A 17,030-nucleotide genomic window follows, 5' to 3' on the forward strand; every position below is an offset into this window, starting at 1 on the left:
CCAAAAATAAAGCCCAAACCCCTCAACACAGAGCATTTGAGAAAAAAAAAGGATTTTTTTAATGAGCTCTGTTGCAGCAGAATCAAACATAGCAGCCTAACAGCTCTGAATGAACCACAGAGCTCACAGCTCAGCAATTAAGCCCCTATAAAGTACAAACTGTCTCCTCAAGCAGCTCCCTGACCCCTCTATATCCAAAAGACTGACATTAGGCAGGCATCATCCTGGGACAAAGATAGCAGAAAAAGAAACTGGTAGCATCCCACGCTGTGCCACAGCAGCTAGAGGTGCACCCCAGACAAGCAGGGTCTGGAGCGAACCTCAGCAGTCGTACAGCGAAGGGGCTAGACTGGTAGAAGGAAAACCAAGTAACAGAAATACTTCATCATCAACATTCTGGGTGTCCACTCAGAGACCCAATCGAAAAGTCAGCAACTACGCAGACGGCGAGCGGACAAATCCACAAAGATGGGGAAAAAAACAGCGCAAAAAGGAGGAAAACACCCGAAACCAGAACACCTCGCCTCCTAGAAAGGACCAAAACTCCTCCCAAACAAGGGAACAAAGCTGGACGGAGAATGACTGTGACGAAATGACGGAATTAGACTTCAGAAGATGGATAATGAGAAACTTTTGTGAGCTAAAAGATCATGTATTAAATCAATGCAAAGAAACTAAGAACCTTGAAAAAAGATTTGAAAAAAGATTCGAGGAAATGATAACAAGAATGGATACCTTAGAGAGGAATATGAATGAATTAAAGGAGCTGAAAAACACAATACGAGAACTTCGCAAAGCAAACACAAGTTTCAATAGCCGAATCGACCAAGCAGAAGAAAGAATATCTGAAGTCGAAGACCAACTCATTGAAATTAAACGAGAAACCAAGATTAGAGAAAAAAGCGCAAAAAGGAAAGAACAAAGTCTCCAAGAAATGTGGGACTATGTGAAAAGACCTAACCTACGTTTGATAGGTGTACCAAAAGGGGACGAAGAGAATGAATCCAAGCTGGAAAATACTCTTCAGGACATTATCCAGGAAAATTTCCCCCACCTAGCAAGACAGGCCAACACTCAATTGCAGTAAATACAGAGAACACCACAAAGATATTCCGCAAGAAGAGCAACCCCAAGGCACATAATCGTCAGATTCAACAGGGTTGAAATAAAGGAGAGAATACTAAGGGAAGCCAGAGAGAAAGGTCGGGTCACCCACAAAGGGAAGCCCATCAGACTCACAGCAGATCTCTCGGCAGAAACACTACAAGCCAGAAGAGAGTGGGGGCCAATATTCAACATTCTTAAAGAAAAGAACTTTCAACCCAGAATTTCATATCCAGCCAAACTGAGCTTCAGAAGTGAAGGAAAAATAAAATCCTTTGCGAACAAGCAAGTACTCAGAGATTTTGTCACCACCAGGCCTGCTTTACAAGAGCTCCTAAAAGAGGCACTACACATAGAAAGGATCAACCAGTACCAACCAATCCAAAATCACACCGAATGCTAAAGAGCATCAACATAATGAAGAATCTACAACAACTAACAGGCAAAACAGCCACGTAGCATCAAAATGGCAGTATCAAATTCACACATAACAATATTAACCCTAAATGTAAATGGACTAAATGCACCAATCAAAAGACACAGACTGGCAAATTGGATAAAAATCCAAAACCCATCAGTGTGCTGTATACAGGAAACCCATCTCACATGCAAGGATACACAAAGGCTCAAAATAAAGGGATGGAGGAAGATTTACCAAGGAAACGGAAAGCAAAAAAAAGCAGGAGTTGCAATTCTCATCTCTGATAAAATAGACTTTAAAGCAACAAAGATCAAAAGAGACAAAGAAGGCCATTACATAATGGTAAAAGGATCAATACAACAAGAAGAGCTAACGATCCTAAACATATATGGACCCAGTGCAGGAGCACCCAGATACATAAGGCAAGTTCTTAACGACTTACAAAAGGACTTAGACTCCCACACAATAATAGTGGGAGATTTTAACACTCCACTGTCAATACTAGACAGATCAACCAGACAGAAAATCAACAAGGATATCCAGGGCTTGAACTCAGACCTGGAGCAAGCAAACCTGATAGACATTTACAGAACTCTCCACCCCAAATCCACAGAATACACATTCTTCTCAGCACCACATCACACCTACTCTAAAATTGACCACATAATTGGAAGTAAAGCACTGCTCAACAAATGCAAAACAACTGAAATCATAACAAACAGCCTCTCAGACCATAGTGCAATCAAGTTAGAACTCAGAATTCAGAAACTGACCCAGAACCGCACAGCTTCATGGAAACTGAACAACTGGCTCTTGAATGTTGACTGGGTAAACAATGAAATGAAGTCAGAAATAAAGAAGTTCTTCGAAACCAATGAGAACGAAGACACAACGTGCCAGAACCTCTGGGACACATTTAAAGCAGTCTCTAGAGGAAAGTATATAGCAATAAGTGCCCATGTGAGGAGAATGGAGAGATCCAAAATTGACACCCTATCGTCAAAATTGAAAGAGCTAGAGGAGCAAGATCAAAAAAACTCAAAACCCAGCAGAAGACAAGAAATAACTAAGATCAGAGCTGAACTGAAGGAGATTGAGACACGAAAAACCCTTCAAAAAATCAATAAATCCAAGAGCTGGTTTTTTTAAAAGATCAACAAAATAGACAGACCACTAGCCAGATTGATTAAAAAGAAAAGAGAGAACAACCAAATAGATGCAATAAAAAATGATAAAGGGGAAATAACCAGATTCCACAGAAATTCAGACCATCATCAGAGAATATTACAAACAACTCTATGTGCATAAACTAGAAAACCTGGAAGAAATGGATAAATTCCTGGACTCCTGTGTCCTCCCAAGCCTAAACCAGGAGGAAGCTGAAACTATGAATAGACCAATAACAAGGTCTGAAGTTGAGGCAGCAATTAAGAGCCTACCACACAAAAAAAGCCCAGGTCCAGACGGGTTCACAGCCGAATTCTACCAGACACACAAAGAGGAGCTGGTACCATTCCTTCTAAAACTATTTCAAACAATCCAAAAAGAGGGAATCCTTCCCAAATCATTTTATGAGACCAACATCATTCTGATACCAAAACCCAGCAGAGACCCAACGAGAAAAGAAAACGTCAGGCCAATATCCATGATGAACACAGACGCAAAAATCTTCAATAAAATATTGGCAAGCCGATTGCAACAGCAAATCAAAAAACTTATTCATCATGATCAAGTAGGATTCATCCCAGGGATGCAAGGCTGGTTCAACATACGCAAGTCTATCAACGTAATTCACCACATAAACAGAACCAAAAACAAAAACCACATGATTATCTCAATCGACGCAGAGAAGGCATTTGACAAAATTCAACAGCCCTTTATGCTAAAAACCCTCAATAAACTCGGTATTGATGGAACGTATCTCAAAGTAATAAAAGCTATTTATGACAAACCAACAGCCAATATCATACTGAATGGGCAAAAACTGGAAGCATTCCCTTTGAAATCTGGCACTAGACAAGGATGCCCTCTCTCACCACTCCTATTCAATATAGTACTGGAAGTTCTAGCCAGAGCAATCAGGCAAGATAAAGAAATAAAGGGTATTCAAATAGGAAAGGTGGAAGCCAAATTGTCTCTATTTGCAGACGACATGATAGTATACCTAGAAGACCCCATTGCCTCAGCCCAAAAACTCCTGAAACTGATAAGCAACTTCAGCAAAGTCTCAGGATATAAAATCAATGTGCAAAAATCACAAGCATTCGTCTACACCAATAACAGACTTAAAGAAAGCCAAATCAAGAGCGAACTGCCATTCGCAATTGCTACAAAAAGAATAAAATACCTTGGAATACAACTCACAAGGAACGTAAGAGACCTCTTCAAGGAGAACTACAAACCACTGCTCAATGAAATCAGAGAGGACACAAACAGATGGAGAAACATTCCATGTTCATGGTGAGGAAGAATTAATATCGTGAAAATGGCTATATTGCCCAAAGTAATTTACAGAATCAACGCTATCCCCATCAAGCTACCATTGACTTTCTTCACAGAACTGGAAAAAACCACCATGAACTTCATATGGAACCAAAAGAGAGCCTGCATAGCCAAGTCAATTCAAAGCAAAAAGAACACAGCGGGGGGCATCACACTACCAGATTTCAAACTATACTACAAGGCTACAGTAATCAAAACAGCATGGTACTGGTACCAAAACAGAGATATAGACCAATGGAACAAAACAGAGGCAACACAACATACATACAACTATACAATCTTTGATAAACCTAACAAAAACAAGCAATGGGGAAGGGATTCCATGTTTAACAAATGGTGTTGGGAAAACTGGCTAGCCATGTGCAGAAAGCAGAAACTGGCCCCCTTCCTGACACCTTACACTAAAATTAACTCCAGATGGATTAAAGACTTAAACATAAGACCTGGCACCATAAAAACCCTAGAAGGAAATCTAGGCAAAACTATCCAGGATATAGGAGTAGGCAAGGACTTCATGAACAAAACACCAAAAGCATTGGCAACAAAAGCCAAAATAGACAAATAGGACCTAATGAAACTCCACAGCTTCTGCACGGCAAAAGAAACAGTCACTAGAGTGGATCGGCAACCAACAGAATGGGAAAAAATTTTCGCAGTCTACCCATCTGACAAAGGGCTGATATCCAGAATTTACAAAGAACTCAAACAGATTTACAGGAAGAAAACAAACAAGCCCATTCAAAAGTGGGCAAAGGATATGAACAGATACTTTACGAAAGAAGACATATAGGAGGCCAACAATCATATGAAAAAATGCTCATCGTCACTGGTCATCAGAGAGATGCAAATCAAAACCACATTGAGGTACCATCTCACGCCAGTTAGAATGGCTATCATTAAAAAATCTGGAGACAACAGATGCTGGAGAGGATGTGGAGAAAAAGGAACACTTCTACACTGTTGGTGGGAGTGTAAATTAGTTCAACCATTGTGGAAGACAGTGTGGCGATTCCTCAAGGCCTTAGAAATAGAAATTCCATTTGACTCAGCAATCCCATTACTGGGTATATATCCAAAAGACTATAAATCGTTCTACTATAAGGACACATGTACACGAATGTTCATTGCAGCACTGTTTACAATAGCAAAGACCTGGAATCAACCCAAATGCCCATTGATAATAGACTAGATTGGAAAAATGTGGCACATATACACCATGGAATATTATGCAGCAATCAGAAATGATGAGTTTGTGTCGTTTGTAGGGACATGGATGAATCTGGAGAACATCATCCTCAGCAAACTGACACAAGAACAGAAAATGAAACACCGCATATTCTCACTCATAGGTGGGTGATGAAAAATGAGAACACATGGACACAGAAAGGGGAGTACTAAACACTGGGGTCTATTGGGGGGAAAAGGGGAGGGCCAGTGGGAGGGGGAGGTGGGGAGGGATAGCCTGGGGAGAAAAGCCAAATGTGGGTGAAGGGGAGAAGAAAAGCAAAGCACACTGCCATGTGTGTACCTACGCAACTGTCTTGCATGATCTGCTCATGTACCCCAAAACCTAAAATCCAATAAAAAATAAAAATAAATTTAAAAAAAAAATAATGCTTCTAAATAAGAATGGAGCAACACAGTTAATAATGAACTCTCTTCAAAATGAAAAATGTCATTTCCATTTGAATCTCAAAGCAAATTCTTTTTTTAATAAATATTTGAAGTAGCTGTTAAAAAAAAGTGTTGAATATCTCATGTAATTTGTTGCATACTGTACTGAAAGTGAAAAACAATGGCTGCAAGGTACTCATTTTTCATTTTCTCACCATTATAATGTCAAAAAATCCTAAGATAGGCTGGGTGCAGTGGCTCACACCTGCAATCCCAGCACCGCCAAGCCATAGGAAACAGCATGGAGTCCATTGAAACAAAAACACCTTGGTCTTCATTTGTTCAAGTTGCTTTTCATCAAATGGTTGAAATTAGTGCTTCACAGAGATGATTTCACTACAGTTTTGTGGTCAGCGCAACCCTTCATTTAATTATCCATTTTTGAGAGAAAATAAATATTTTCATTAAAAAGCTCAAAAAGTTAGCTGCACAACTTGTTCTAGAACAAAACCTTTTCATAGCATGTGCCTTTCCCCTTATCATCATCCAGGTATTTGAAAAATTACAAGAAGAAAAGAAAACATGATGACAAGAAAATTGCTTCTGAATTATCATGTTCTGCAGAAGGAAAGATATTTAAGAAAACATTCAAAGGATAATTAAAGGTTAAAAAAGAAAAGGAGTTTTGTAGCAAAGGGATTCAAATTTTTGTTTTGTTTCAGCTGTGGAGCTGACCCATGCCTGTTTTCTGAGTGTTTGATCCATGCAGAGCACAGCCAAACAGGACGTCTGGTGCTGTGGTTGCCTGTAGTGAAGTGGACATGCGTCAGGGTTCTAATCAATACGCAAACCATTTTCAGGCTTTATAGTAATTTAAAAGTTCCTCCTAAAGTATCCTGTCCTTTGTGTATCATCAAAAAAGAACCAAAATGCTGTGCACAGAGCTTTCACAGGGTGGAGGTTGGATGCTGTAGGCTGTAAGGTTAGACAGCTATCCCCAGTTGTCCTGTAGCACAGTGGTTTCCAAACTCATCTTGGAATCAGGACCCCTTTATATCCTTAGAAATTATTAATTACCCAAATACCTTTTCTTTATTAAAATATTTGAAATATGCCTATTAGAAATTTAAAATGATCATTTTACATTTATTTTTCAATTTAAAATAAATTCATTGCCTGTTAACATAAAAATGTTTTCAGGAAATATAATTTTTTTAAAAACAAGATAAAATTTAGTGAGAATAGCAGTGTTTTACATTTTTTACAAATCTCTTGACGGCCTGACTGACTTTATGACAGCTGGATTCTCTTATCTCCTTCTGGACTCCACATGTTCAATTCAAACTATATGAAATATGTAAAGAAAAATCTGAGTCCACAGAGATATGTGATCATAAAAAAAGGAATATTTTCATAACCTTTTTAAACATTATATATTATTCTTCGATGCTACACCAAAACCCAGAGCAGAAGTTTCTTAAAAGTCAGTTGCAGTGAGGAATCTGAAACCAAATCAATACACTTTTTATCCTCTTATATTAAAATCTGGCAGTCTATCTTGGACTTTCAGTGGATCTTTTACTCTGAACAATTTTGTAAGATGGTCATTGACTATTTGAAAATATTGGTTGAGTTATGCAGGTCTTCTAAATGTTAAAATATTTCATTTATATAATATCAATAAATCATATTCATTCACATCATCACTAATCCCATCTGAGAAGTCTTTAAGCACTGGGAAGCTATCAAGCTCAAGGTGGCAGATAGGTTTTCCAAAATTCTGATTTTCATTTGAAGGCTCAAATTTATTATTGGCAAAAAATGCCATTGGTTGATTTCCTTGAAGTTGCAGGCTCACATACTTTGTACTTAGGAGGCTGAGGCAGGAGGATCATCTGACCCCAGGGGTGTGAGGTACAGCGAACTATGATCACACCACTGCACTCCAGCATAGTGACATGGCAAGAACCTGTGTCTAAAAAAGTGGAAATGTCTCTCAATTGCTTATTTGTAATTTAATCTCTCTAGTAAAAATATTGCTTCTTGAAACAAGTAGCTAGTTCAGATTGCAACTCAATTACAAAGTGTTTTTACCCAAGATAACTATAGTACTTCAGTAGCAGAGGAAATGCTTTTTGTAAACTTCTTATTTCATGCATGCAATATTAAAAGAACATATACTTAATGACTGAGATTTAATACAATTAATTTTCACTGATTCACTGATGCCATTCCTATGTGAAACTGACTTTGTGCTGTGTTTGGCTTTTGTTTTTCTGCTGAGAGTGCTTTGAACTGATGAGCTACAAGATAACTTTTAGTGGTTTAGTGCCACTATTTTTATTTGCACTAAAAAGCACCAGAAGTTTTACCACGGTCACTTCTGCACCACTAATGTGCAAATAGTAACATAGTGAAAAGGGAAATAATATCTTGGCATTGTTGGGAAAGGAGTTATAGCTTTGTGAACTCCTGAAAGAATCTTGGGAACCTACAAGTTCCCAGTACCACCCATCAAGAACTACTGGGATACTAAAACCACCCCAAGAAATAAAATAATAGGAATTATACTACAGAGATCAATTATGAATAAGATATATGTAGTTATAATAATGGAATCATTAATATTGATCTAAATAAAATTACAATATACATCAGGAAAGGGAAAGGGAGTAATGTGTTGATGGTGAATGTAGGGAGGTGAAAGAGTTAAATTCTGTCATCTAAAATGGGAAGTAAATAAATTACCTAAAAACCTAAAAAAAAACAACAACAAAAAAACCCCCACAAAATCATTAATTTGCAACATACGGTAAATAACAATGGAAACTACTGCAAGAGTTATAAACTGTTGCTCTGACTTCAAATGCTTTACATGATTTGCTCCTCACTTAGCATTGTTCTCATCTCCTACCCTGCCTTTGGCTGACTCCACCCCAGCCATTCTGGCTTTCTAGGCTTCTGTAACACCCCAAGCATTGATGCTTACTTAATTCTTTTATGCTGTCATGTCTGCCTAGACCACACTTTGAACAGATACATGCATGGTTAATCTCTCATTACCTCAGATGTTTTTCATTAAGGCTCATGTGAGGGGAGAAGGAGGAGGCGGCGAATCACTTATAAATGGCACCGAAGCAGGACCCGAAGCCTAAATTCCAGGAGGGTGAGCGAGTGCTGTGCTTTCATGGGCCTCTTCTGTATGAAGAAAAGTGTGTAAAGGTTGCCATAAAGGACAAACAAGTGAAATACTTCATACATTACAGTGGTTGGAATAAAAATTGGGATGAGTGGGTTCCCAAGAGCCGAGTACTCAAATATGTGGACACCAATTTGCAGAAACAGCGAGAACTTCAAAAAGCCAATCAGGAGAAGTGTGCAGAGGGGAAGATGAGAGGGGCTGCCCCAGGAAAGAAGACATCTGGTCTGCAACAGAAAAATGTTGAAGTGAAAACAAAAAAGAACGAACAGAAAACACCTCGAAATGGAGATGGTGGCAGTACCAGTGAGACTCCTCAGCCTCCTCGGAAGAAAAGGGCCCGGGTAGATCCTACTGTTGAAAATGAGGAAACATTCATGAACAGAGTTGAAGTTAAAGATTCCTGAAGAACTAAAACCATGGCTTGTTGATGACTGGGACTTAATTACCAGGCAAAAGCAGCTCTTTTATCTTCCTGCCAAGAAGAATGTGGATTCCATTCTTGAAGATCATGCAAATCACAAGAAATCTCGTGGAAACACAGATAATAAGGAGTATGCGGTTAATGAAGTTGTGGCAGGGATAAAAGAATACTTCAATGTAATGTTGGGTACCCAGCTATTCTACAAATTTGAGAGACCACAGTATGCTGAAATTCTTGCAGATCACCCTGATGCACCCATGTCCCAGGTGTATGGAGCGCCACATCCACTGAGACTATTTGTACGAATTGGAGCAATGTTGGCCTATACACCTCTGGATGAGAAGAGCCTTGCTTTATTACTGAATTATCTTCACGATTTCCTAAAGTACCTGGCAAAGAATTCTGCAACTTTATTTAGTGCCAGTGATTATAAGTGGCTCCTCCTGAGTACCATCGGAAAGCTGTGTGAGAGGCGCTCTCACTCACTTATGTTTGGATCTCCGTAAACACATTTTTGTTCTTAGTCTGACTTCTCTTGTAGAAATGATGTGCTTTGAAGATGTTAGTCTATAACAATTGATGTTTGTTTTCTGTTTGATTTTAAACAGAGAAAATAAAAGGGGTAATAGCTCCTTTTTTTTTCTTTTTTTTTTTTTCTTTTTAAAGTTGCTGCCAGTGTATTCAATGATGGACAACAGAGGGATATGCTGTAGTGTTTTATTGCCTAGTTGACAAAGCTGCTTTTGAATGCTGGTGATTCTATTCCTTTGACACTACGCACTTTTATAATATGTGTTAATGCTATATGACAAAATGCTCTGATTCCTAGTGCCAAAGGTTCAATTCAGTGTATATAACTGAACACACTCGTCCATTTGTGCTCATTTCTTTTTGTTTAATGGCTTAAAGTAAAAAGTCCATTCTTTGCAAGTCACCCATGTTGTTACTTAGGCATTTTATCTTTGCTCAAATTGTTGAAGAATGGTGGCTTGTTTCATGGTTTTTGTATTTGTGTCTAATGCACGTTTTAACATGATAGATGCAAAGCATTGTGTAGCTAGTTTTCTGGAAGATTCGATCTTTTAGGAATTGTTTTTCAGATCTTCAATAAATTTTTTCTTTAAATTTCAAAAAAAAAAAAGGCTCATGTGACTATTCTATCTCTACATCTTTCCTGTGCTGATGATTCCCAGCCCTTGCCCTATTTCCCCTGACAGTTCCTAGTACTATCACACATACTGTATAATTTACTTATTTATTGTCTTTTGTCTGTGCCTTTCCACTCTGGTAAAATATAATTCCATGCAAGCAAGCATTTTCCCTATTTTATTCACTAATGAATCCCAAACACCTACAGCAATATGTGACATTTAGAAGATGCTCAATACTTGTTGAACATATGTTTGAATGAGGAGCAGAAGATGGTAAAGTCTAACAGCTAAGAGCCTGCTGTTTCTCATAGGAAACCTTACAGAACCATTTGACTTTTCAACGTGTACATGTATAACTTCAATAAAAATAACAAAAAAATTTATAGAAACAAATACATAATAATATTATATGAGAATTAGTAGAGACTATAAAAAGTAAATTTAGGAGTTGTGAGAGAAAGCATGAGAGAAAGGAGGACAGGACAGAAGCTGAGAAGAAGAACCAAGAGGAGTTTGAGGAAAGCAGAGAGAACAAGGCAAGAGCTGCTGAAATGTCATGGTTGGAGCAAGCCTTATTGACAGTCTTACAGGAGAACAGAACAGATTCGACAGTGCTGCTACTGGCTTTTATAATGACTTCTTTTTTAAACATATAATTTATATGCAAAAATCTACACATGTATGATGTATATAATTTGATGAGTCTGAACGTACCTGTGAAACCATCATCACAATCAAAGCAATATATAATGCCATCACCTCCAAATGTTTCTGTTTCCCCCACACTTGGACAAGTGTTATTGTGCAAGGAAAACCCTATGCCAACCATTCACAACAGCTCTGATAGAATGAGTCCAGGCAGAAGTCAGTAACAACAGGAGCCATCCTTCTCTTCCTCAACAAACCCCTAAAATGAGTTTCCAGCAACTCTAGCCCAGAAAGATGTCAGATCCCTCCTAGATGGAGGCTCAGAAAAATGAAAGGCAAAGAAATTGAAAATGACAATCATCAGAACCGTATGTTTTAATGGAAGGAGATACATACTAAAACTGAGAAAGCCTGAAGGCAAGAAGGTAAAGGATCAATACCAAGGAAAGAAAAAGGCACAGAGGGTGGAGACTAATGATGAGAGCAAGTATGAATATTTTGTGTCAGATTTTAATGGAACAGAAGGAGTTTAAGAAAGGGGAGCAAAAAAAGACTGAAACCAAGGCATCAAAATGACACAGAAAGGGCACAAAAAAGCTCTACAGTTTGGCTTAGAGTCAACTCTGTTTTCCTTGATGGCCTGTGAACAAATAGAAGCCACAACAGACATACCTTGCCCATAGATACATACAAAGCCCATCCCAAGCCCATATGGCCAATACTGCTTCACCAGGTTTAGAAGATTTGTTTAAACCTTATCTGCATCATTAAAGAAAAAAGGAATCAGTCTTTAAACATTTCATTTGTTCATGGAATGGTTACTGAATGCTTCCAGTGGGTCAGGAGCTATTCTGAGTACTTGGGACACAATGGTGAGTGAAAAGAAATATGGTCCCAAGTCTTGTGAAAATTGCTATTAATCAGGATTTCCTGAAGTAAATAATTCATATGGGGGAGAGAAATGCTAGGATGGACATTAGAGGAGAATTTAACCTGGTTGCAAACTTAAGCATCATGTCCATAAAGAGTGATGATTGAGCAGGGATCTGAAGATGAGTAGGTGTTATGTGGGGCATTACATTTTAGACATAATGTGGGGAATGGGCTGAGTAGGGGTAGATGGAAAAGACAATTAAGAGGTGGCAGGGTAAGTGCAAGTTATAGTCACCAGAGATAATATGATACCTGTAAAGATGGAGAAAAGTGAATTTAAGTATAATTGAGGTGGTAAAGTCAACAGAACTTAGGAAGGGTTAGAGATGTGAAGATAGGTGTCAAGGATGATGACTTGATATCTAGATTCTACAACCAGATGGATAGTGGTGGTGATCATTGAACACCTGAAGAAGACTTTAAGGTGGAGGCAGAAATGACAGGCTGGAGATCATGCATTTAATTTGAAATTTGTTAAATTTGAAATGTGTTTGAGACATTCAACAGGAATATATTAGACAAGGAGATGAGTAAGTCTACAACTCAGAACAAAGGCCTACATGGGAGAAATACATGTATCAATCTACCCATGGGTGGTAATTGAACCTATAGAGTAGATGTTTTCTCTTAGAGAGTAGAGTCAGAAGACAAGAGAACCTAGAAACTGTGACCTATGGTATATAATGAGGAGATAGAGGAAGAAGATCCCTAATAAAGCCAGAGATAAAATAAGGAAAGAAAAAGCAGAAAATAGGATGCTGGGGAGCACCATTCCATATAACAATTTTATTTTCAGATGGGAGGATAAACTACTCAGCATATGTTTTTCCATATAGGAATTGTATTAAGTTCATGGGAGATGTATTAAAATCTATAAGTGAGATTTCAAAAGTTGTTCTTCTGTAATGACTTGCTATTAGGATTTGCCAAATCCAAACAGAAATTTCTTACCTCTCAGAGATAGTAAACAATGAATAACTCAAAATAAAAATCAAGTGACTTTCGGTCACCTCCAATGTCCCTGACTCCTGTGAAAGATTGATGAACGATCCTAAGAAAAGTTGGAACTTGTATATTCAAAAACATTCTGAGATAAGCTAAGAAGCAATTATGAAGCTGTGTATGTCATGTAAATAAGTATTAGACTATAAAAAATATTACTCACAAGTTCAAGAGAACAAGGCTGTTTAAAATCATTCTTAACTAAATGGTATTTCTGAGAAGTATAACATGAATTCAGGAATGACAATATGGCAAAGGTAGCTGGTATCCTGCCAGAAATTCATTCTCCTTTTATTTTTCAAGCACACTCTAGATTTTTAATGGTCACAGTTAAAGGACTACATGTCCTGGTCTCTCTCATAACTATGAGTGGCTATGTCATATGGCAGAAGTACTATATTGCATGGGGGATTCTAGGAAGTCTCCTTAAAGGGAAAGGTTTCCTTTTGCCACTTTCTCATTCCTGTTGAATGAAATGCCAAGGTGAAGGCTATCACCAAAGAAGCCATCTAAGGCCATGAAACTAAACACTAAGAATAATGGAGCAGCAACAGAGAAGGTACCTGCATCCCAGATGACTGCTAAGCTACCATGAATTCACAGTTGTCACTGGACTTTCTTCATTTGTGAGAACTGAACATACCCAGCTAATTTAAACAATTGTTTTGAGGGGCTTCTAGTAGATGAAACTAAACCTAGTTCTGAACAACTTAAGGTTGTGACCACAGAATAAATTACAGCAGAGGTAAAATCCAGTTGAGACTTTAAGAGTGAGGAGGGATAATGGAGAAAAATAGCTTTAAAGAATAATGTTCTAATAGAACATTAGATCAAATAGATTCAGGATTATGAGTTAAGATGGCAGATAGGAGGCAGGACTAGCTTGCAGCTCTCACTCTGATGGTCAGAGCAGCATGTGGAGACTCACATCATGATTGCTCCAAGAACTACTGCAGAAACACACCAGGAAAGCCAAGAGAATCCACAGACCCTGTGAAGGAACTGGATCACTGCTGCAGGCTTCCTGAGATGCCACAAAACTGTGAGTCTACTTGATTTCTCAGTGGGGAGGTTCATGGTCTGGGGCAAGTTCTCAGTCCTGGTCACCAGCTGCCTGCAAACAGACTTGGTGCTATTATGGGGCATAATGGGAGTGAGACTGGTCTTTAGAACCATCGGCTATGTGGGAGCAGGCTGAGGCCTGTGACTGCCAGCTTTCCCTGACTTCTCTAGCAGTATGACTCAGCAGAGGCAGCCATAATCCCCCTGGGAACATAACACAACTCCATTGGCCTGGGAACCACACCCCATCCCCTACAGCAGCCACAGCAAGTCCTGCCCAAGAAAAGTCTGAGCTCAGACACACCTATCCCTACCCTTACATGATGGTCATCTTCTCTCTGCCCTGATAGCCAAAGACAAAGGTCATAATCTCTTGGGAGCTCTATGGCCCTGTCCATGGCCTGAGAATCCTGAATATTTAAGCAGGCATACATAGGGCAAGTTTGCATCCTCCCTATAGTAATGCTGCTGATGCGCTCTTGAAAGTGACACCTACTCACTCTTAAAGTGTGGAGTCCAACCAACAAAAAACCAGCACATTAAACAAAAACACAATCAAGGACCCTTACAGAATCCATTTCACTTTCCTTCTACCTCCACCAGAGCAGGTGCCGGTCTCCACAGCTGAAAAACCTGAAGACAGCTCACATCACAGGAGTCTTTGCAGATACCAGCCCAGCCTGGTAACAGCCTGGATCCCAGTAGGTCTGGCAGGTGGCTAGACCCAGAAAAGCAAAAACAATCACTGCAGTTCAGCATTCAGGAAGCACCATTCCTAAAGCAAAGGGAAAAATATCGCATCAAGCGAACACCATGTGGGACAAAAAAAAATCTGAATAGCAGCCCTTGAGTCCCAGATCTTCCCTCTGACATAGTCTACCCAAATGGGAAGGAACCAGAAAAATGATTCGGATAATGTGATGAAACAACATTCTTTAACATCCCCAAAAGGTCACAGTAGCTTACCAGCAATTAATCTAAACCAAGATGAAATTTCTTAGTTGCCAGAAAAAGAATTCAGAAGGTCAATTATTAAGCTAATCAGGGAGGCACCAGAGAAAGGTGAAGTCCAATTTAAAGAAATAAAATAACATGATTCAGGATATGAAGGGAAATCTTTTCAGTGAAATAAACAGCATAAATAAAAAAATGTATTACTTCTGGAAATCAAGGACACACTTAGAGAAATGGAAAATGCACTGGAAAAGTCTCAGCAATAGAATTGAACAAGCAGAAGAAAGAACTTCAGAACCCAAAGACAAGGCTTTCAAATTAGCCCAATCCATCAAAGACAAAGAAAAAAAATAATAAGAAAAAATGAATGAAGACTCAAAGAAGGTTGGGACTGTTAAGCATCCAAACCTAAGAATAATTGGTGTTCCTTAGGAATAAGAGAAATTTAAAGTTTGAAAACCATATTTGAGGGAATAATCAAAGAAGCTTCCCCAGCCTTGCTAGAGATCTAGTCATTCAAATACAAAGAACTCAGATGCCCAAAGAACACCTCGGAAATTTATTGCAAAAATATCATTACCTAGGTGCATGGTCATCAGGTTATATATAGTCAAGATGAAGGAAAGAATCTTAAGAGCTGTGAGGCAAAAGTATCAGGTAACCTGTAAAGGAAAATTTATCAGATTAAGAGCTGATTTTTTTTTTTGCAGAAACCCTACAAGCTAGAAGGTATTGGGCTCCTATTTTTAGCCTCCTTAAAACAATTATCAGCTAAGAATGTTGTATTCACCAAAACTAAGCTTCATAAATCAAGGAAATATACAGTCTTTTCCAGAGAAACAAATACTGAGAGAATTTGCTACTACCAAGCCAGCACTACAAGAATTGCTAAAAGGAGCTCTAAATCTTGAAACTAATCCTTGAAATACATCAAAATAGAACCTCTTTAAAGCATAAATCTCACAGTATCTATATAACAATAACACAAAGAAAAAAAGGAAATCAGACAACAAATAGCATGATGAATAGAATAGAGCCTTACATCTCAATACTAATGTTGAATGTAAATGCTCTAAATGCTCCACTTAAAAGATACGGAATGGCAGAATTGATAAGAATTTACAAACCAAGTTTCTGCTGTCTTTGGGAGACTCAGCTAACACATAAGAACTCACATAAATGTAAGGAAAGTGAGTGGAAAAGATATTCCATGTAAATGGAAACAAAAGGCAAGCAGAAGTAGCTATTTTTATATATGACAAATCAAACTTTAAAGCAACAACAGTTAAAAAAGACAAAGACATTATATAATGACAAAAGGATTTGTCCAACAGGAAAAAAATCACAATCCTAAATATATATGTATCTAACATTGGAGATCCCAAATTTAGAAAATAATTACTACTAGACTTAAGAAATGAGATAGACAGCAACACAATGATAGTGAGGGACTTGAGTACTCCACTGGCACCACTAGACATGTCATCAAGACAGAAGGTCAACAAAGAAACAATGGACATAAACTACACCCTACGACAAATGAACTTAACAGATATTTACAGAACATTCTACCTGACTGCAGGATATACATTCTATTCATCAGCACATGGAACATTCTCCAAGACAGTTATATGATAGGCCGCAAAACAATTCTCAGTAAATTTTAGAAAACTGAAATTATAACAACTACCTTCTCAGACCACAGTGGAATAAAACTGGAAATAACTCCAAAAGGAACTTTCAAAACCATGCAAATACATGGAAATTAAATAAATAACCTGCTCCTCAACAATCATTGGGCCAATAATTAAATCCAGCTGCAAACTGAAAAATTATTTGAATTGAATGGTAATAGTGACACAACTTATCAAAATCTCTGGGATACAGCAAAAGTGGTGCTAAGAGGAGAGTTTATAGCATTAAGTGCATATTTCAAAAAGTCTGGAAAAGCACAAATAAACAATCTAAGGTCACACTTCATGGAACTGGAGAAACAAGAACAATCTAAACCCAAAT

General features: G+C 38.2%; 1 long non-coding RNA gene and 1 pseudogene across 1 annotated transcript in view; one reads left to right on the forward strand and one right to left on the reverse strand.

Moving 5' to 3' along the window:
* The window catches only part of LOC128931785 (uncharacterized), a 285,583-nt gene that overhangs the window by 79,457 nt on the left and 189,096 nt on the right, over nucleotides 1-17,030 (reverse strand). The gene's annotated exons all lie outside the window — the stretch shown is intronic.
* On the forward strand, nucleotides 8,731-10,405 carry LOC100895691 (mortality factor 4-like protein 1 pseudogene; annotated as a pseudogene).

This window comes from Callithrix jacchus, chromosome 4 (genome assembly GCF_049354715.1).
Source record: "Callithrix jacchus isolate 240 chromosome 4, calJac240_pri, whole genome shotgun sequence".
Classification (NCBI taxonomy): Eukaryota; Metazoa; Chordata; class Mammalia; order Primates; family Cebidae; genus Callithrix; species Callithrix jacchus.